The sequence below is a fragment of the Peromyscus eremicus genome, chromosome 8b, assembly GCF_949786415.1.
Source record: "Peromyscus eremicus chromosome 8b, PerEre_H2_v1, whole genome shotgun sequence".
Taxonomy (NCBI): domain Eukaryota; kingdom Metazoa; phylum Chordata; class Mammalia; order Rodentia; family Cricetidae; genus Peromyscus; species Peromyscus eremicus.
Genome location: NC_081424.1, coordinates 48,377,196 through 48,398,042, shown reverse-complemented (window position 1 = coordinate 48,398,042; position 20,847 = coordinate 48,377,196). Strand labels below are relative to the sequence as shown.

The 20,847-nt window shown below is 45.9% G+C and overlaps 1 protein-coding gene and 1 non-coding gene across 2 annotated transcripts in view; one reads left to right on the top strand and one right to left on the bottom strand.

The window, feature by feature from the left end:
- Positions 1-20,847, bottom strand: part of Akap12 (A-kinase anchoring protein 12) — a 94,472-nt gene that overhangs the window by 50,311 nt on the left and 23,314 nt on the right. The gene's annotated exons all lie outside the window — the stretch shown is intronic.
- LOC131918923 (U6 spliceosomal RNA) lies at positions 16,376-16,482 on the top strand. The gene has a single exon (XR_009381142.1). It is a non-coding gene; the product is annotated as a U6 spliceosomal RNA (small nuclear RNA).

The window sequence follows — 20,847 nt, the reverse complement described above, 5'->3', positions numbered from 1 at the left end:
GGAGAACCCAGTGACCAGGTCTGCTTTGAAGTGTTAAACAGGGACCCCAGACTTTTGTCCTGGCTTTGGGACAGGACACTTACCACTCACTGAGCCCCAGCTCTCCTCCTGGTTCATAACTCTGTGAAGATTATATAAGCCGTTAGAGCTGAGTGTGAAGTTCCGTTCCCCTTACTGTCTCAAGTGTTATTAGCATATTAATGCCCTCAGTCCAGCCAGTCACCAAAATACTGACCAAGGCTGAGATACAGCTTGGAGCATCTACCTAGCACAGGACACTCCCGTGTTTGATCACCAGCAACACACACACACACACCCCTAGAATATCGGCTGACACACATCAAGTCAACTGTAACATCTTCGCCATGTCATCTGTTCTCAACAACTGGGGTCTAGTGACAATGACTTGTCCCAAGTGCAAGTTCACGGTCTTCCTTCCTTCTGAAGGAAGGCAGCAAGGGAGATGGAGGAGAGCTGCCTGAAGTTTTACTTCCGTTGTTTTTGTTGTTGGGGCGGGGGAGGGGGGGCATGTTAGTTATTTCTCTGTGGCTGTGATGAAATACCATGACAACTTGAGGAAGAGAGGGTTGATTTTGCCGTATGGTTCCAGAAAGGATAAAAGTCCATCACTGGGTATCAAGTGGCAGCCATGGTGACAGAAGCCTGAAGCGAAGGGATAAGATCTTTTATCTTAAGCATTAAACAGAGAAAGATCACTGAAGTAGGGTGAGGCTAGCTACTCTGTTAGCATTGCACTTCTTCCAGCAAGGCCACGCCCCCTAAACCTACCCAACCAGAGCTAAGAACTGAGGAACAGGCATCCAGACACCTGAGCCTATGGGAGACATTTCTCATTCAACCCACCACAGGGGATTGATTTTCAGTCACAGACAGTATGGGGCAGAGCAGCTAGAAGTAAGTTCTGAGTCAGGTTCACATTTCCCCAGGCTCCGAAACCTCACCTCAGTTCATTTTCCCAATTATAAATCGAGACCTAGTACAGCCTTCTGTTTCTAGACTGTCTGGGATTCAGATGAATCATATCTGGGACAGTCTCTAAGTCAGAAAAGCACACTGGAGACACTTTACAAGTCCCGGTCCATTTGTTCAAATGAAGACGTATGCTCTTATATCACACTGAGATCATCTTTTCTAAATTGTCCTCTTGTATCCAGGACAACAAAATAGTATTAGCAGGGCTGGAGAGATGGCTCAGAGGTTAAGAGCACTGGCTGTTCCTCTAGAGGTCCTGAGTTCAATTCCCAGCAACCACATGGTGGCTCACAACCATCTACAATGAGATCTAGTGCTCTCTTCTGGCCTGCAGGCCGAACACTCACTGTATACATAATAAATAAATAAATATTAAAAAAAAAAAACAACAACAAAAAAATAGTATTAGCAAAATGAAGCCTGCCTCTCTTCTAATAATGTTATTGTCAAATTTCTGCCACAGCAGTGAGAAAACTAGTGTCTTTGGATTTTCCGGAATTAGAAGAAAAGTTTTCTTGAGCGAAACTTGTCCCAACATTTGGTTACAGACAAGGAAATCTGCACAGCTGCCTGGCCGTGGTTAGCACAGGCCTCTAGTCCTAGTATTGGGAAGGCAGAGGCAGGAGAATTACATGTTTGAGGCCAATCTGGGCTATTACAGCAAGAATCTCTTTTAAAAATAACTTGGGCCGGGCGGTGGTGGCGCGCGCCTTTAATCCCAGCACTCGGGAGGCAGAGCCAGGCGGATCTCTGTGAGTTCGAGGCCAGCCTGGGCTACCAAGTGAGTTCCAAGAAAGGCACAAAGCTACACAGAGAAACCCTGTCTCGAAAAACCAAAAAAAAAAAAAAAAAAAAATAACTTGGGCCTGAAAGGATGGCTCAATGGTTAAGTTGGTCCTGCAGAAGACTGGGTTCGATTCCCAACACCCACACGGCAGCTCACAACCATCCATACAGAGCTCCAGTTCTAGGGGATTCGACACCACCCTATCTCTGTAGGCATCAGGCATACACATGATTTACATACATATGTGCAAGCAAAACACTCATACAAATAAAACAAATGAATCGAAAAACCTTTATAGTTCATAACACTTCAATACAGGGGACTGGAAAGATGGCTCAGAGGTTAAGAGCTCTTCCAGAGGACCCAAGTTCGGTTCCCAGCACCCGCATCAGGCACTTCCTATAACTCTGCTCCAGGGGATCTGACTTCAGGCTTCTATGGGCCCACACATGTGTGTCACACACATGTGCACCTGCACACACACACACACACACACACACACACACACACACACACAGTGAAATAGAGCCAGTGATGTGGCTCAATGGGCAATGGTACTTGATAGTAAGTGAGTGAGAAATAAGTTTTTTTTAAAGACAGTGAAATGGTGATGTACCCTTGGTGATGGGTACAATTTCTAGTATGAGGAACATGTATTTCTATTCTGTGAATTTAAGGAAAAATAACCTTCAGGCAATCAGAAAAAGAAGACTATGATGAGCCCTCTTAACGAGCAAGACCTTTCAAAGACAATAAACAAACTGCTTATTGGGTTTCAGGAGGATTGTCGGGACTGCGGAGCCAAAGCTCTCTCCAACCGCATGTAAGTGAGAAGAGTGCATCCAGCAGGCCATGCTGGTGACCTCTAGAGGGACCTGGGAAGTCCTTTTCTCTGGCAGCTGAGATAAAACAGACCTTTGTGAGCATAGTGACACCCCAACTCCCACAAATGCTGATGAGGCTACAAATGCTCCCCAATTCTGAGCTTTCTATGTAATCAGGTTGTTTCCTTTCACTCGGATATAGTGAATGAAACCAGGAAACAATGAGAGCCCTCCTTACTGACTGGTTTTAACCTGAAAGATTCAGAAGACAGGATACTTACAACTCCATCACCGCACGCAAACACTCTGGCCCCACTGTCCACACCTCAGCCGTACTTCTCCGTTTCAGAGCTCCCACTTCTGAGATCTCACTTAGAACCAGTGGTGTTGTCCATCATCACCCAAGTGACCACCGGAATACAAGTGTATGCAAATCACCACTTAGCCATTTGAATACTTGATTGCCTTAGGAAAAACATACGTGCAGACGTCAAGTGAATCTCAGTACGAAAATTCTGATTTTCCGGGTGTTGCAGAGATGACGCAGCATTTTAGACTGCACGATCCATTCTAGTCTCAGCCCCTGGGATGGGTGGCTCACAACCACCTAGAACTCCAGCTTCGGGGGATCTGCTCTCCTCTGTCACCCACACACATGCTTGTAGACACACACACACACACAAAATTTAAAATAAAATAAATCCTTTTTGTTTTGTTTTTTAGAGACAGGGTTTCTCTATGTAACAGCTCTGGCTGTCCTGGAACTTGCTTTGTAGACCAGGCTAGCCTCAAACTCACAGAGATCTGCCTATCTCTGTCTCTTGAGTGCTGGGATTAAAGGCGTGCACCGCCACTGCCCAAGTGAAATAAATCTTTTTTAAAATGTGAAAATTCTCATTTTCATAGCAGACTACTTCTCTGTTGCTATGGACAATGTCACGTTTTCTATCCGAGAAAAGATCTGGGATGGTACCTGCACAGAACATAAGCTAAGGCTCTGTCAGTGCCTCTCGCTGGTGCCTTTGGCCACGGTCTGTAAATTCTCAGTCTTCCTTTTCTTATAATTGTCGTTAAAATGTCTTAACATGATTTCAGGAGGAAGACCTCAACTGTGTCTTCATCATGAAAGTAAGTATGACAAGGTGGCCACGGAAGTGACCAGTTTGCTCTTTGCATGCACAATTCGTTTTCCAGTCAACCAAACATTTCAAATATTCAGACTGTTGAACATCCTAGAAAGTAATTAACATAATATCGCTTATGTAAACAAACCCCACGGTGAACTCACTTAATTAGGAGCATTGTCTACAAATTAGACCTCTTAAAAACCAGCCTTTTTCAAACTGGGATCTGGAAACGTCGCACAGCGGGTGCATCAGCACCAGTCTGGAAGGCGCTGTGTTCCGCTCAGCTGGAAAACCGAGCTTGTCAGTGAATTGGGCTTGTTTACTTAAATTTAAAAGGGCCCTTAATGCGCATTCTGAGCCTCTATGGAGAAAAATCACTGTAGCATTTTCTAAAATGATTTGCCCAAAGAACCCCTGGGAGTCACAGCTAGTAACATCATCCATAACTAAGACACCACGGACACATGCAGGTATGTATTAGCTCACAGTTCAGTCAACTATCTTCCCCCCCCTTTAAATAATGTAAGTGTTTTTAAAAAATATTAAAACTTCTGGGTTCTCTGGGAAAGTATGTAAAAGAAAACACAGAGTTCTAAATCTGGTTAGGTAGGAGATCAACCATACTGATTTCAGACAAAGGGAATTTATAAGATCTCTGCTTGAGACAAGGGAAATAAAACCATCTACCAGCAAGAGCAACCCCACTGTGCAGACAGTTACTGAATTCCTTATGTAGAGTGTCTCCCTTGTAATGTTTGGGAACACCCACGACTTCAGGTCAGTACTGTAGAAACGCTCAGTGAACACAACTGTAGGTGTGTGAACCTAAAAGTCACATCCCTGGTGTAATTAGCATCCTCCTCTGTGTGCACACTATACAGGAGCCCCAGCACATCACACCAGGGGTAATCCTTGGTTCCCTGACACCACCCCCAGGCAGTGTGTGACCTCTCAAGGAATGGTGTCATCACACTCCTCATTTAGAACCACTACCAAGACGGACAATGGTGGCGCATGCCTTTACTATCACCCAGTGCTTGGGAGGCAGAGGCAGGAGGATCTCTGTGAGTTCAAGGCCAGCCTGGTCTATAGAGCGAGTTCCAGGACAGGCAGGGCTACACAGAGAAACCCTGTCTAAAAACAAAACAAAACAAACAACAACATGAACCACTCACTACCTACAACCACAAAAAGCCAAAAGAAGCTAGCAGGGTTGCACACACCTATTTTTTGTTTGTTTGTTTGTTTGTTTGTTTTTTGGTTTTTTTTGGAGACAGGGTTTCTCTGTGTAGCTTTGGAACCTGTCCTGGAACTCGCTTTGTAGACCAGGCTGGCCTCGAACTCAGAGATCCGCCTACCTCTGCCTCCCAAGTGCTGGGATTAGAGGCATGTGCCACCACCACCCGGCGCACACACCTATTAAATTGGCACCCAGGAGGCTAAAGACAGGAGTTCAAGATCAGCTGGGGCAACATAAAAAGAACCTTTAAAATGTTCCAGAGGACCCATGGCAGCTTGCAACTGTTTGTAACTCTAGTTCCAAGGGATCCAACACCCTCACACGGACAGGGGAGGCACCAATGTACATAAAATAAAAATACATCTTAGAAAATAAATAAATTAAGGGTTGGAGAGATGGATCAGTGATTAAGAGCACTGGCTGCTCTCCCAGAGGTCCTGAGTTCAATTTTTAGCACCCACATGGCAGCTCACAACTGTCTGTAACTCCAAGATCTGACACCCTCACACAGACATACATGCAGGCAAACCACCAATGTATATAAAAGAATAATAAATATATTTTTAAAAACGAAAATAAATTAATTAAAAACAACAACAACAACAAAATGGGTCAGCAAGAGATTGCTCATCGGGTGAGTGTACTTGCTATGTAACCCTGGTGACCTTAGTTGGATGTCTGGAACTCATGTTGAAGCTTGCACACACATACGTACACACACACACACACACACACACACACACACACACACACACACAGAAGCCTAAGGAACCGAGTGAATAGGTATACTTTTTTTCTCTCAATTTACCAAAAGCCAAGAAAACACAATCCCTACCTATTGCCGATCCATGGGTGTTTAACCCTGTTGCTGGGACAAAATACCTGAGGCCAATTAACCAGAAAGGAGAAAGGGCTCTTTTGTGTGTGTGTGTGTGTGTGCGCGTGTGTATGTGTGTGGTGGGGGTAGGTTATGATTTTCACACTTTCCAGAGCCTTGTAGCTCAGCCTCGTCACTTTGGGCCCGTGGTGGTGCAGTACATTTTGGTGAAAACTCAGGCAGAGAAGGCCACTTTACCACACTGGGCACAGTGGGGGTGGGGGAGGGTTGTAAGCAAAGAGGGGAGTGTCCAGGAGTCTGTGTCCCTTTTAACAAACCACAAGAACCTAGCTTCCTCCCTCCCTGCCCCCACATCCCAAGGGTTCTATTTCTACCACCTCCCAGTGGTGTCTCAGCCTGGTGAGCAAGCTGTCAGGGGTTTGTGGAACCCGTCCACCACGCTGATACCATACTGCGGCTGGCTAGGTTCAGCTTCCCTGCCCCTTAAAGAAGCAGAAGACGGGAAAAATCCTGAGTGTGACCCGGAATAGCAGGGGCGGTCTCAGACACAGCAGACAGAATAACCCGTGAAGAAAGGCTTTTATTGGGTGTGAGGAAACTTGTGAGAACATGCATTCAGGATACACACACACACACACACACACACACACACACACACACACACACACACGGAGGAAGGGAGGGAGGGAGGGACACTCAAAGCAGAGTGGATACAGCCACAGCAAGCCGAGTCATGTCTGTCCTTGAGGCTGTGGGCCTTTGAGGGGATCTTCCTAGTTTAGGCTTGGTCAGGCCGAGCAGGCAGAGGAGCTGATGGGCCCACAACTTTGCTTTAAACATGCCCTAATCTGGCCTTGGACTTGTCAGACATGTCCACTAGAGAGAGAATAGGGCTGCCAGGTCTTTGTTACAGGCTGCCAGGCTTCTGTCTCAGGTTAGGAGACTGAGGAAGAAAGAGGCCCAAAGTTGGCCATCTGCATTACCTGGTTGCAGCCCTCTTCCCGTCCGTCTGACCATCAGGGGTCTAACTCCTTGCCTCTGGGTGCAGGCTGATGCTCTGACAGCTTGCTATCGGAGTGAACCATGGTTGAAACAGGTGTTCACTTGGGGTGGGCGAGACTAAGCAGCCCAACCAACAGTTTAAGAAATTCTTGTGTGAAGGGCAACAAACAAGCCCACCGGTCTCATTATTTGCTCTCATAAGTTTCAAAGCCATGTTGAGGCTCCACAAGGAACAGAGAAGACAAGAGAGAGGAGTGTCAGGAGTCTCCTATCCCTGACACCTCTTGGTTTGGAGCTGACTTTGAGTTCTGGGTCTCATCCAATCAGAGAGGACACACTACAGATCTTGGGGTAGTTTGAATTAACAATGGCCTCCAAAGGCTCATACATTTGAATGCTTGGTCCCTGGTTGGTTGAACTGTTTAGGAAGGATTAGGAGGTGTGGCCTTGTTGGAGGAGGTGGGTTTCTGGAGGTGGGTTTTTGAAGGTTTCAAAAGCTCACACTAGGCCCAGCTCTCTCTCTGCCTACTGCCTGTGGATTAGTGTGTAAATTCTTGGCCACTGCTCTAGAGTCAGACCTGACTGCTGCCACGCTCCCCACCATCATGGTCACGGACTCACCCTCTGAAACTGTAAGCAATGCCCCAGTTAAATGCTTTCTGTTATAAGTTGCCATGGCCACAGCGTCTCTTCACAGCAGTAGAACAGAGCTTTGTGGACTACTGTTATGTCCTCTACTGTGAATGCCATGGTTAAAGTTCTCAGAGGCTGAACATACATACAGGCTGTCCAGGACAAATCAAGGGCCATCTTCCACCCTAAACCCAAAGGTAGGGAAGTATGACCGTGAAGTGAGGAATGGAAACCATGGCCTTCACCTAGTATGGGGGTGTCCACCTGTAATCCTAGCACCCAGGACGCTGAGGCAGGAGGACTGTTGAGTTCAAAGTGAGCAAACTAGATAGGGAATGAGGCCAGTATGGGTATGTGGTAGGACTCTAATCATTAAAAATAAAATAAGGGGGCTGGAGAGATGGCTCAGAGGTTAAGAGCACTGACTGCTCTTCCAGAGGTCCTGAGTTCAATTCCCAGCAAACACATGGTGGCTCACAACCATCTGTAATGAGATCTGGTGCCCTCTTCTGGTCATACATGCTGTATACAAAGTAAATAAATAAATCTTTAAAAAAATAAAATAAAATAAAATAAAAAATAAAATAAAATAAGGACTGGCAAGGGGGCTTAGCAACTTGCGTTTGATTGACAAGAAGGACGATGTGGAAGCAGGGCACCAGCTCCTCTGACTTCCACAAGCATGCTGCAGCATGGGTGCCCACCCCCAAGCCCACACCGAGTAAATAAAATGCAATCATGAAATTGTCTCAGCACACAAACTAGAATGCAGAGACATTTCACACAATTCTGGTGGCATGCATTCTGGGTTTTTTGTTTTTGTTTTTTTTTTTTTTTTTGAGCCTGGTACCCAGGAATTCCTAACAGGTTTTATTTGGAGCGGAAGTTAGAGCAAAGACCTAATTCTCAATTAACTGCTACATACATGCACTTCCCATCCAAAAACATGAGTGGTGGCTTTTCCCAAAGGAATCCGCTACTTCATAGTAAAGTCATTACATTATGCCATTGCCTAGTAAATCTGATTATAAAATATGTTTTGAAATCCACTATGTGCCATGGAAAACCTACTTTCATAGCTTGACATACAGTTAGTTTCAACAAGAAAAGTAAAATACAAAATACCCACACACATCCAAAAGCCAGTGGCATCTCCAGTGAAGTTTAAATTTTAAAGTTTGAAAAAAAAAAACAAAAATTTTTTGAGACAGGGTCTCGCTATGTAATCCAGGCCGGCTTTGAACTCAAAAAGATCCAACTGTCTCTGCCTCTCAAATGCTGGCATTAAAGGTATGCCTCATCAGCTGGCAGTTACCACTTTAATCCCAGGAGAGGCAGGCAGATCTTTATGAGTTCAAGGGCAACCTAGTTTATAGAGCTGTTCTGCAGAGTTCCGGAACAGCTAGGGCTACACAGAGAAACCCTGTCTCAAAAAATAAAAACAACAACAACAAAAAAGTACGCCCCACCATGACCAACCAAAGTATAAAAAACTTTAAATGCAGCTTCTCATCAAAGATATATCTCCAAATACCTGTCAGCCCAGCACTTAGAAGTGGATTCAAGGCCACTGCAGTGGTTCTCAACCTTCCTACTACTGCAACTTTTTAATCCAGTTCTTCATGTTGTGATGACCCCCAACCATAAAATTATTTCATTACTACTTCATAACTGTAATTTTGCTACTGTTGTGAATTATAATGTAAATATGTATGTTTTTCAATGGTCTTAGGCAACCCCTGTGAAAAGGTCATTCAACCCCCAAAGGGGTCAAGACCTACAGGTTGAGAACCAATGCTCTATGGCATGACTAAGTTTATGGCCAGCCTGGGCAGCACAAGATCCTGTGGTGGGGCGTCCTTACCACAGGCACCAGAAACTTCACCATGTGAATACAATCAAAATGCACCGTATGCATTATGGAATTTTCAAAGAGTTTCTAAAAATCTCCATTTTTTTTAAAAGATTAAAAACATCACCGTGTAAAGATGGAGAATGTGGAAAATACATAGTGTTCCAATTTTGCATAAACCCCATCTACATCTAGCACAGAAGGCAGAGATGGTCGGGAGGAACGCACCAGGGTCTCCCATACAAAGCTCTTCACCCACCCGGCCAAGGGTGCTTTAGTTGACAGCAGCCCAGGGCAGCAGGTTCTGTCCGTTGGAGGTTCTTCAACACGTTGGTGGTTGCAATTCATAGAGGGGAACAGAAGTTTACTCCCAAATTAGCCCAATACAGGCAACATGTAAGAAAATTAACATGAAAGCCACCCCACCCCAAGGAAAGTTGGTGGCTTTGAGACTTATTGGTAGATGGCTGGCTTTTTCTTCTACCCCTTTGTGCTTCGATTCTCATCTTTGGTAGAAAAAGAAATCACAAGCGCAATTGCTTGTCTTGTTTTCTATAGCCTGCATCTAAAGCAAAAGCATGGCCTGTCTAGGATAATGTGATTTAACCCAGGAGCCCACACGTGCTATCCTGTCCTCCGATGCACCGAACATTTCCAGCTCAGCCACTTACAGAATAAGAAAACAGCACATTGCTAATTCACAAAGAGCCCTGCAAGGATTGCTAAAAGCAGCTACTGCGTCTGCGCTGGATCCGGGACTGCTTCTCAACTGATTAGCCATCCTGCCTTCTCTTCCTTCAGAAGTTTACTAAGAAGGAGTCCCCAGGGCCAGACCACTCTCCTTGCAGGTAAATTAGAAGGCACTCAGCAGGGGATGACAGGGAGAAAGGTCAGGTGGCCTCCAGAGCTATGTTAAAACATTCCCAGGGACTTCCAGAGAAGGTTCCTTTTGTGTGAAAAGCGCAGCAGAGGGTCCTCCACATGATGGCATGGATTATTTAATAAAGTCATGAAATATTTAGCTCTGATAATGGACCCGAAAGATACCATTTTGGCGAATCCACCTCAATGGTTATTAGCAAAAATTAAAATGATAAATGGAAATGGGTTTCGCGGACACATGTGCTTACAGTTGTACTCCATGGGACCAAGCGCCTGCTGCCTATCAAAATAAAAGTGGTCTGTGTCCAGTCCTGCAGCTGCCTCAGCAGAGCCAAGGTTCACTAGACTGGAGGTGGGGGAGAGGGCTTTTACCCCACCCCACCCATTGGCTCTTAGAGATGCGGACAGTGGCTTCCTCTACAGCTCACTTAACACTGTCCGGATTTTCTGTTAGCACGGTCTGCAGCTTCTCCTGATCAGGCGAACCAGAATGCAGGTGCCCCCAAAGTTTAGAGAAGGGGCCTAAAAGGAGTAACTCAGGAAAGGAGAAGTGGGGAGGTCACCTACTGGGTATGGGGAGCAGGGGTGGGGGAGGTCACTTGCTGGGTAGGAAGAGCAGGGATCTGGGAGGTTACCTACTGGGTATGGGGAGCAGGGGTGGGGGAGGTTACCTGCTGGGTAGAGGAGGCAGGGGTGGGGGAGGTTACCTGCTGGGTAGAGGAGGCAGGCAGGGGTCAGGGAGGTTACCTGCCGGGTAGGGGGACAGGCTACAAAACAGACCCACACAAATCTAGGTTAGGAACCAGCACTGCACAGGAGGCCCCAGTGACATCTGATTTGGGGTTTCAGTTAATTGTTTACATTGTGTGTGTGTGAATGGGGTGTGGGGCGCACCATGGGACACAGGTGGAAGTCGGTATCAGGAGTCGGTTCACTACCTTGGGGGCCGCCAAGCCATCTTGCCTACGGTTGTCTGGTTTTGCTATGCAGGCCAAGGTGCTGAGTTTACTATACAGGCCAGGGTGCTGAGTTTCAGGCCTCCTGCACATGCCTGGCTGAAGGCACCATTGAAGAAGCAAACAGGGGCTGGAAAGATGGCTCAGCTGCTCTTCCAAAGGACCAAGTTTGGTTCCCAGCATTCACCTTGTGGGGCTCACAACCCCCTGTAACTCTAGCTCCCCGGGATCCAGTGCCCTCTTCTGGCTTCAATAGGTACTGGTGGCACACATATGGCATACAATCACACAAACACAAACATGTAGGTTTTTTTATTTTTATTTTTATATGCATTGGTGTTTGACCTGCATGTCTTTGTGAGGGAGTCAGATCCACTGGAACTTGAATTACAGACAGTTGTGAGCTGCCATGTAGGTGCTGGGAATTGAACCCAGGTCGTCTGGAAGAGCAGCCAGTGCTCTTAACCACTGAGCCATCTCTCCAGCCCCACATGTAGATTTTTTTAAAAAGCGTTCTTGCTTTACTTTAAAAGAAAACATATGACCACCAGAAGATGGTCATATTGTAGATAGGAGTCATGAGTCTTTTGCTCTGTCTGGACAAATATTGAATTATAGAAAATAACTTGCTTTAAATCCACAGCACATAACAATTATCTTTAGAAACTGGGAAACATTTGGTTTTCCTCATCACACAGTTCATGCAATTTCCCTTTCTCACAACAGCTCATCCAAATGACAGATGAGAATACTTGGGAAATATTCTTGTTTTCCTTACATAATCCCCCATCCTTTCATTGTTTGAAAACATTTAACTTTTGTTTTGTTTTGTTTTGAGACAGGGCCTCACTATGTAGACCAGGCTGGTCTGGAACTTAGATCTGCCTGATGTGCCTCCTAAGTGCTGGGATTAAAGGTGTGTGCCACCACACCTGGTGAAAACAATTTTCCCTGAGACAACTGGAGAAGTTATCACCATAAAACAAATTGAAGCCGGGCGGTGGTGGCACACGCCTTTAATCCCAGCACTCGGGAGGCAGAGCCAGGCGGATCTCTGTGAGTTTGAGGCCAGCCTGGACTACCAAGTGAGTTCCAGGAAAGGCGCAAAGCTACACAGAGAAACCCTGTCTCGAAAAATCAAAAAACAAAAAAAACAAAAACAAAAAAAAAACAAAAACAAATTGAAGATGCATTTTTCTCAAGTCTTGAACTTGCCTGATGTTCTCCTAGGAAAAAGTCCTCTTTCCGTTATCCCCTATTAAGAACTCTAAGTTTGATAAGTAGCATTTTGAGAAAGACACATGAGATCAAACACAATTCTCCATGTGTATCCTCAGGCAAGGCCAAAACGACAAACTCATTAATGGGAATCACTGCTGAGACAGATGCCTGTCCAAGTTACATTTTTTTTGTTGTTGTTGTTGCTTTGGTAAAAGACCCAGGCAAACTGGGCGTGTTGGCACATACCTTTAATCCCAGCAGTTGGAAGACAGAGGTAGGCAGATCTCTGTGAGTTTGAGTTCAGCCTGGTCTACAGAGAGAGTTTCAGGACAGCCAGGGCTGTTACACAGAGAAACCCTGTCTCGAAAAAAAACCAAAAAGACCCTGGCAAAAAGCAACCTAGGAGGAAGGGGTTTATTTCAGCTTTAAAGCCGGGTCACTGTCCACCAATGTGGGGAAGTCAGGCAGAAACTACAAACAGTGAGTCACCACATCCAGTTAAGAGCAAGAGCTGGCAGGCTAGTGTTTTAAACCCAACACCCCGGAGGCAGAGGCAGGTGGATCTCAGCCAGGGCTACACAGTGAGACCCCATGTCAGAGAGAGAGAGAGAGAGAGAGAGAGAGAGAGAGAGAGAGAGAGAGAGAGAGAGAGAGAGAGAAAGAGAGAGAGATAGAGAGAGATAGAGAGAGAGAGAAGGAGGAGGAATGAACGTATGCATGCTCAATTGCTTGTGTCCAGTTTTGCTCTTTTACAGCTCAGGAACCCTGCCTAGGGAATGTTACCACTCCCAGTGGGCTGGGTCTTCTCACAAGACAATCCCCCACAGACATGCACACAGCCCAACCCAATGTAGACAGTCTCTCTTTAAGATTCCCGAGGTGAGTCTAGGTGGTGTCAACTAAAATTAACCATCCACAGATCCATTTGCATAATAACGAGAAAGTAGTTTTGTGGTTAGGAAGCAGTAAGTTTGCTTGAACTGGCAAGGTTTTATGATGGACCATTCACCATTCCTCTGACTTGGTTCCAACACACCCCCCCACTCTGTTGATTCCTGAACTGCGGTCTCTTTTGCTATGGTACAGATACGGTCTGAGTGTTCTAGAGGCTTGCTACCCAGTGTAGCCGTGTTAAGCGGCTGGAACGGTGGAGAAGTAGGGTCTAGTGTGAGGTAGTTAGGTCACAGGGGTCATGCCTCAGGAAGTGATTCAGACGCGTTTCCTTGAGTGATTTGGTTCTCATGGAAAACAGGCTCTTTTAGAGCAAGACCATCCTATGTACTTGACCCCCTTCTGGATGTAGCCTTTGCTTCTCGACCACACTGCAAGGTAGGTGGGGGTTCTTTGCAAAGAAGTCAGCTCCGTGATGCTCTAGCCACCGGAATTATGAATCCAGTAATCACCTTTATCACTACCCCCGGTACTTTTTAGAAAGAGAGCAGGTTTATTGAGTACACTCAAGGGGCACGAGGCTAGGCATAACTAGGGTACTGCTGGGAGTTTTGTTATAGTCACAGCAAACAGACTAATACAGTATGGAAGTCTCAGGACTCTGCAACCCCAACTCTTTTCAAAAGCCCCCAATTCTTCATGTCCCTGGCTATTATTAGACACACAATGTATTGCTCCAAAGGGTCCCCCACAGTCACACACAGCTGACCTACAGAGCTAAGCCATTCAGGTGAGAGTCAGGGCAGTGGGAAGCTCTTGGGAGGAACAAGAAGCAGCCCTCAAGGGAGACATTTGGGGTCCACAACCTGCTGGAGGATACAGCGGTGTGGGAAACTATTACAGCTTTACTAGGTAACATTCAACAATAAACTCTAAAAGCCTCCAGACCAGCCTGGCTGCAGTGAGATGCGATTGCAGGAAGCCAAGAGGGCAGGCCGGAAGCTCCTGGGTAAAGAGGAACCAGGCAGGGGAGAGCCTGGGCTAGACGGATGGCATTGAGAGGCTCCATGTTCTCCACTAAGCCCAGAGGGGGAAAGGCAGCAGACAGACTTCTAATCCTTCAGTATCATCCAGACAAAATGTGCCGGGATGGGGAGTACAGCTCCTGGGTACAGCACGTGTTTCCATGCCCCAGGCCCAACATTCCTCCCCCGGCACCACAGAGGATACAAGGTGACAGAGGGCTGAGTTAGGATTCGAGAGCTCAGCTTAGGAAGCTAATCCTCCCATACAGAGAATGTTTTCAGCTCCTCAAGACACTGACAACAAATTTTGGGAGGGGAAAACAAACAAACAAAACTGTTAGCCAAGGGTATGCTGCTTTAAATGAGAAATGTCCACCACAGGCTCATGGATTTGGACATTTGGTGCCCAGTTGGTGGTGATGTTTGGGGAGGTTACGGGAAAGTACAACCTTGCTAGAGGATGTGTGTCACTCAGGGTGGCCTTTGAGAGCTTGTCGCCTTGCCCAACGCCCAGTTTGTTCTCTCTCTGCTGTTTGTGGTAGGAGATGTGATCTCTCAGCTGCCTGCTGCCATGCCTACTCTGACATTATGGACTCTCCCTCCGGAACTGTAAGCCCAAATAAACTCTTCCTTAAATTGCCTTCGGTGGTGGGATTTTTATCAAAGCAACAAATGGCCTGCTTACAAATGGGAACATATGCCCAGCAAGATGGCTTAGCGGGTAAAGGTGCTTGCTGCCAAGCCTGGCAACTAGTGTTTAAACTTCAGGACCTGAATGGTAGGAGAGAACTGAATCCTACAAGTTACCCTCTGACCTCCATGTGTACACCATGACACAAGGGTGCTGTGTGCACATGCACAGGCACTTTCCCTAACAGCACCCATTTAAATACATGTAATTAAAAATATTAGTAACATAGGAGAATGGAGAGATAACTCAATTATTACATAAATCAATGCTAGTGCATATTGCTCTTTCAGAGGATCCAAGTTCAGTTCCCAGCACCCAAGACAGGCAGCTCACAATCTCCTGTAACTCTGCTCCAAGGAGAACTGACATCTTTGGCCTCCATGGGCATCTGAATTCTTGTGCACACACCTACACACAGTCACACACATGTACATAACTTAAAACATTTTTTTATTTTGGTTTTTCGAGACAGGGTTTCTTTGGATAGCCTCGGCTGTCCTAGAACTAGCTCTGTAGACCAGGCTGGCCTCGAACTCACAGAGCTCCATCTACCCCTGCTTCTCACATGCTGGGATTAAAAGCATGTGTCACCAATGCCCAGCTAAAAATAATGTTTAAATAGGAACATATAAAGCATGAGAGTTTTCTTATTTCTTTTGGACAGGGTCTCATATCCCTCAGGCTGGCCTTGAACTTGTTACATAGGTGAAGATAACCTTGAACGCCTGTCTTTATTTTCCAAGCACAACACCATGCCCAGTTTAAACCAGTTTACCAAGAACAAAATGGGCAATAAATGTGACTCGCAGCATGAAATTACTGACTTACATATGGAATTCTATTTATACATTCTATGACCTAAAGAAATGCTGAAACCAAACCAATGCTACGGCATCATCCTTCACCTGTCAAAGCAAACAGAACTCATATGATGTCGAAGTAAATGCTGAATGCTCACTCACGCATCAAAACAAAAAACAGCCCAGCTTGTTAAGACACGCACTTGTAGTAACCTTCACCCAGCCTGTGGAGAGGCACACACAAGTTCGGCCACACACCCTAGGAAGTGGCCCAGTTGAGGACTCAGCCTACATCTTTCACTTCTACAGCATAGGCCCTTTCCACTATGTGGTGAAGCCAGTAGCTTAGGCTAAGGAAACACCAGGAGGAAGGAGCCAAGACAAAGCCCCTTCCTGCAGAATGGCAAGCCGCTGCCAGTGTGCCCATTAGCAAATAACTTAACTCTCATGTGTTTGTCGAATTACACAGAAATATAAGAAATGAGTATTCTAGAAAGGAAAAGCAAATTGAGACTCTTCCAAGCTAATTACAACTCAGAGAAATTTCATATGCTTACCAACTGATTGCCAGAATGGGCGGGAGCTGGTGATTATCTTATAAAGAAAGCATGGCTGTTACCATATTTTTGGCAGCGTTCTGCTAAAGATGGGATTGTGCAGAGATTAGCATGGCCCCTATGCAGGGATGATACCCAAATCTGCAAAGTGTTCCACATTTTTAGATATAGTCTGGGCTGAGAGAGCCTGGAAGCTGAAGGCATTCAGCTTATTCTGCGGCCTAAACTCTTCCTTGTTTAAGGAGTCAGTTTGGAAGAAATTTACCATATGAAGACTATGCAATGACAGAGTGATCCTTCCAGGTAGGAACTAGGCCCACAGAAGCACACACCTGCAGAAGTGTAATGAGAATATTGTATGTAACTTGCATTTTGTATATAAAAGCTGTATTCATATTGCATAGGGGGGTGTTCATTTTGGCATTTGTAATAACAAAACAATGGCATCACCCTAAATGTGTGTGTGTGTGTGTGTGTGTGTGTGTGTGTAGAGAGAGAGAGAATATTTATGTCACTAAACAGATGGCCGTTACACTTTGAGCTAGATGTTTGTGTGTAAGTGTATACGAATACTTTCTTTCTCTCTCTCTCTCTCTCTCTCTCTCTCTCTCTCTCTCTCTCTCTCTCTCTCTCTCTCTCATTCTGAGCCACAGGGAGTCCAAGATACACCAATAAGTGAAAAACGAAGGCTAAAAAATATAATAAGTAAAGATCTGGTATGTAAAATGTTGAAAATTCAAGAGCTAATACGTGTATATATTGAAAACCTCAGCCTGGCATTGAGGTACATGCCTGTAATTCTAGCACTTGGGAAATACAGACAGACAGACACTCAAGGCCAGCCTTAGCTACACAGCCAGTTCAGGGCTACGGTGGGCCGCATAAGATCCTGTCTCAGAGAGAGCTGAGCTGGGTATGGTGGCACACACCTTTAACTCCGGCACTCAGGAGGCAGATCTCTGTGAATTTGAGGAGCCTGGGCTGTAGAGAGAGATGCTGTCTCACAGAAAGGAAAAGAAAGGGATGATAGAAGCAGGGAAGAGAAGGGGAAGGGAGGGACAGAGGAAAGGAGGGAGGGAAGGAGGGAGAGGGCAAGGGGGGAGGGAGTGGCCATGGAGACCTATATGCTGACAATGCATTCTTTTGTAATTTTTTTTTAAAGGGGTCGAACACTTGCCTAACATACCTAAGGCTCCATATATAAAAAATAAAATTCATTTTCAGTTTACAATGTACTTTCACTTGTTTTACTGTCTCTTCTCTGTTTCACTACCCAGAATGCACTTTCCCCTTAGGTTAGAGAGTTGTGGGCAAATCAATTGACCCCAAGTTAGTCACCAAAAGGAATACCAGGGCCTATCACAGACAGAGAACTGAGCCTTGGGTCAGTGACACTTGTCCAGATTCTTCAGGATCAGAAAACACACGAGACACATTCCTTCTCTGCCCCTTAAAAAGATGACTTATTTGCTAAGACAATAGTTGAGAATATACACTGAAACACGTCAACACTGAATGCCCGTGACAGGAGGGGCGGGGTGGGACTTGGGAAGCCACTGAGGCAGCCTGGGTGGGATGCTGTTCGTGTGCAAGTCTACAGCTAATTACTGAAATTTTTATTCAAGAAATGTTAGAAAGGGATAAGATACATGTTTTGTTGTTTATTTTTGAGACAGGATCTCATATAGCCCAGGCTGGCCCACAATTCATCATGTAGCTGAGGATGACCTTGAACTTCTGATTCTGCCCCTCTGCCTCCCGTACAGATGTGCATCACCACACTAAGTCTGTGGGATACTGAGGATCAGAGTCAAGCTTTCATGCGTGCTAGGTAAGCGCTCTATCCATTCAGCTCCAAGATGAGGTACATTTTGACAAAGAATACTTTTGCTTTGATTTTTTTTTTTTTTGAAGCAGGGTCCCACCCTGCACTCAGGCTAGCCTAGAACTCACTAGGTAACACAGACTGGCCTGAAACCAAGATCCTGCTGCCTTTGCCTCTCTGAATGCTGGGATTCCAGGCCACGTGCTGACATGCCTCGCTTGAAGGACAGTTTGAGCTGGTCACTCTCACCTGTCACTATAGTCACTTCCTCCTGGTAACTGCAGTGCCATTACCGCAGGGAGCCGTCCAGAAGCCACTCCACTCCCATTTAATGATGCGGTGACACTCTGGTAACACTAAGCTTCTCCTTCACAGTAAGTCTACACACAGTTGCAACAGACGCAAGCAAGGAGCTCCAACAGAGTGTGAAATAAAGCCATGAAATTCTCAAGTACTCTTTCGCGATGTATTTTCCTCTCTGAAGACCTTAAAACACCAAAGAGAGGCAGGGTAAATTCTACTATCTCCCTTCTACAGGAAAGAAAGATCTTCTTCCTTCTAGGATGAAAGCATGCACTCACACACGCATGCATGCATGCATGCGCCCAAATGGTAAGTATGAATATAACATAATACTAAAATTAATTTTTGTTATTTGAGATCCCCTGTAATTCCAGCCTTCAGAGGCTGAGGCAGGAAGATCACAGGTTCCAGTTGAGAACGGCTACATCGTAAGACTTTAGCTCACTAAACAAGAAGCTAGGCCCATGTTAATTTCAACATTTGAAAGGTGGAAGGTGAAAGGTCAAGTTCGGTTGAGTATGAGGTAGCCCTAGAGAAGGGTTCATGCAGTCCAGGGCTCTTCACTCTCCTGAGCCTCCTTCTTTCTTCTGCTAAGTGCTGGGCTTCTAATCAATGCTGTGCCTTGCACAGGCTTTCTAGTAAATGAAAAGCATACATGTTGCTTACTAAAGCAGTCCAGCTTAAGCTGCATTTGTAAGTGGCAGCCTCATCCATCAACTTCTCCACTTCTCTCTTTGTTGTGTCTGGAGGCCAGTAGTAAAGGACCTATCTTAATTATGTTATTCAGTGTGTGTGTGTGCGCACACACACACACACACACACACACACACACACACGCACACACACATGCGCACGCACACACACGCGCATGCCTGCATGTGCCATGGCAAGGTCAGAGAACAACAATTTGCAGGAACTAGCTCTCTCCTTCCACACTGAACTCGGGTCAGTGTCAGGCTTGGCAACTCGCATCTTGTCTAATTGAGCTACCTCCAGGCCCAAGAGCCATCTACCTTTAGACCGATGGGGAAGAAATTACCCCTAGAGCAGTGGTTCCTAATGCTGTAACCCTTTAATACAGTTTCTCCTAGTGTGGTGACCCCGAACCATTAAAGCATTTATTGCTACTTGATAACTGTAATTTTGCTACTGTTATGAATTGTAATGTCAATATCTGTGTTTTCTGATGGTCTTAGGTGACTCCTGTGAAGGTTGAGAACCACTGCACTAGAAACAGAAGGAGCCACTATTCTGTTGCTCCCCCCACTGCCAAGACAGGGTTTCATTGTGTAGCCCTGGGAGTTCTGCAACTAGCTCTGTAGACCAGGCTAGCCTTGCCTGGCTTTGAACTCAGAGATCCACCTACCTCTGCCTCCTAAGGGCTGGGAATAAAGGCGTGTGCCACCACTGCCCGGCCTGTGACTTCTTCCTAGGCTTGTTTGTTTCCTTTCAATGACTGCGAGCAAATAAGATTTAAGTTGCTTCAAGAATCCCACCCTCCAGACAGCCAAGCAACGCTCCGGTCTTCCCGTATCACTGCACAAAGGGGAATCTTAAAAGACAGCCCTCTGGCTTTCTCATTAAATAGATAAATCAATAAAAGGAGAAAAGACATCAATGAGCTACCTTCACCTTTCATAAAAGTATGTGATTGTACTGTGACAATCAGCGGCTTCCTAGGGGAACGACAGGAAATAAATACACAGTCAGTTTCCTTGAGTCTGGCTTTCCCAGTGTACACTTGAGCGACCCTGAGTTCCGGTGGCTTCTCTTTTGTGCTGAGCTGGGCAGGCTCTGCCCACCAGGAGATCTCACCATGCTCCAGTCACTGAGAGATGCATCTAGAATGAAGGGAATTGCATCCCTCGGGGGCTAGAACCACCACCTCCCTTTCACTGGGGGCGGCTGGTTTAGCAGAGGGTTTAATAAGCCATGCTTCCTTGGGTCTACGAAAGTCCTAAGCAAAACTGTGAGCAGTCACTCAAACGCTAGTGACAATGTCTTAATCACTCTCAAGTGTAAGGCAAACTCTTGGAGAATGAATTGTAAAATTTTAGCACATTCCTGGCTCCAACAAAACATCTGCCACAAGGCTGGGTGGTGGTGGCACACACGCCTTTAACCCCAGCACTGGGGAGGCAGAAGCAGGTGGATCTCTGAGTTCAAAGCCAGGCAAGGCCAGCCTGGTCTAGAGAGCTACTCTATTCTGTGAGTTCGAGGCCAGCCTGGTCTACAAATTGAGTTCCAGAATAGGTTCCAAAGCTACACAGAGAAACCCTGTCTCAAAACAACAACAACAACAGAAAAAAAAACAAAAACAAACTGCAACAAGGATTATAAGCACCAGCACTGTGAGTTATAAAATTCCCACAGGGGCTGCAGAGATGACTCCATGGGTAA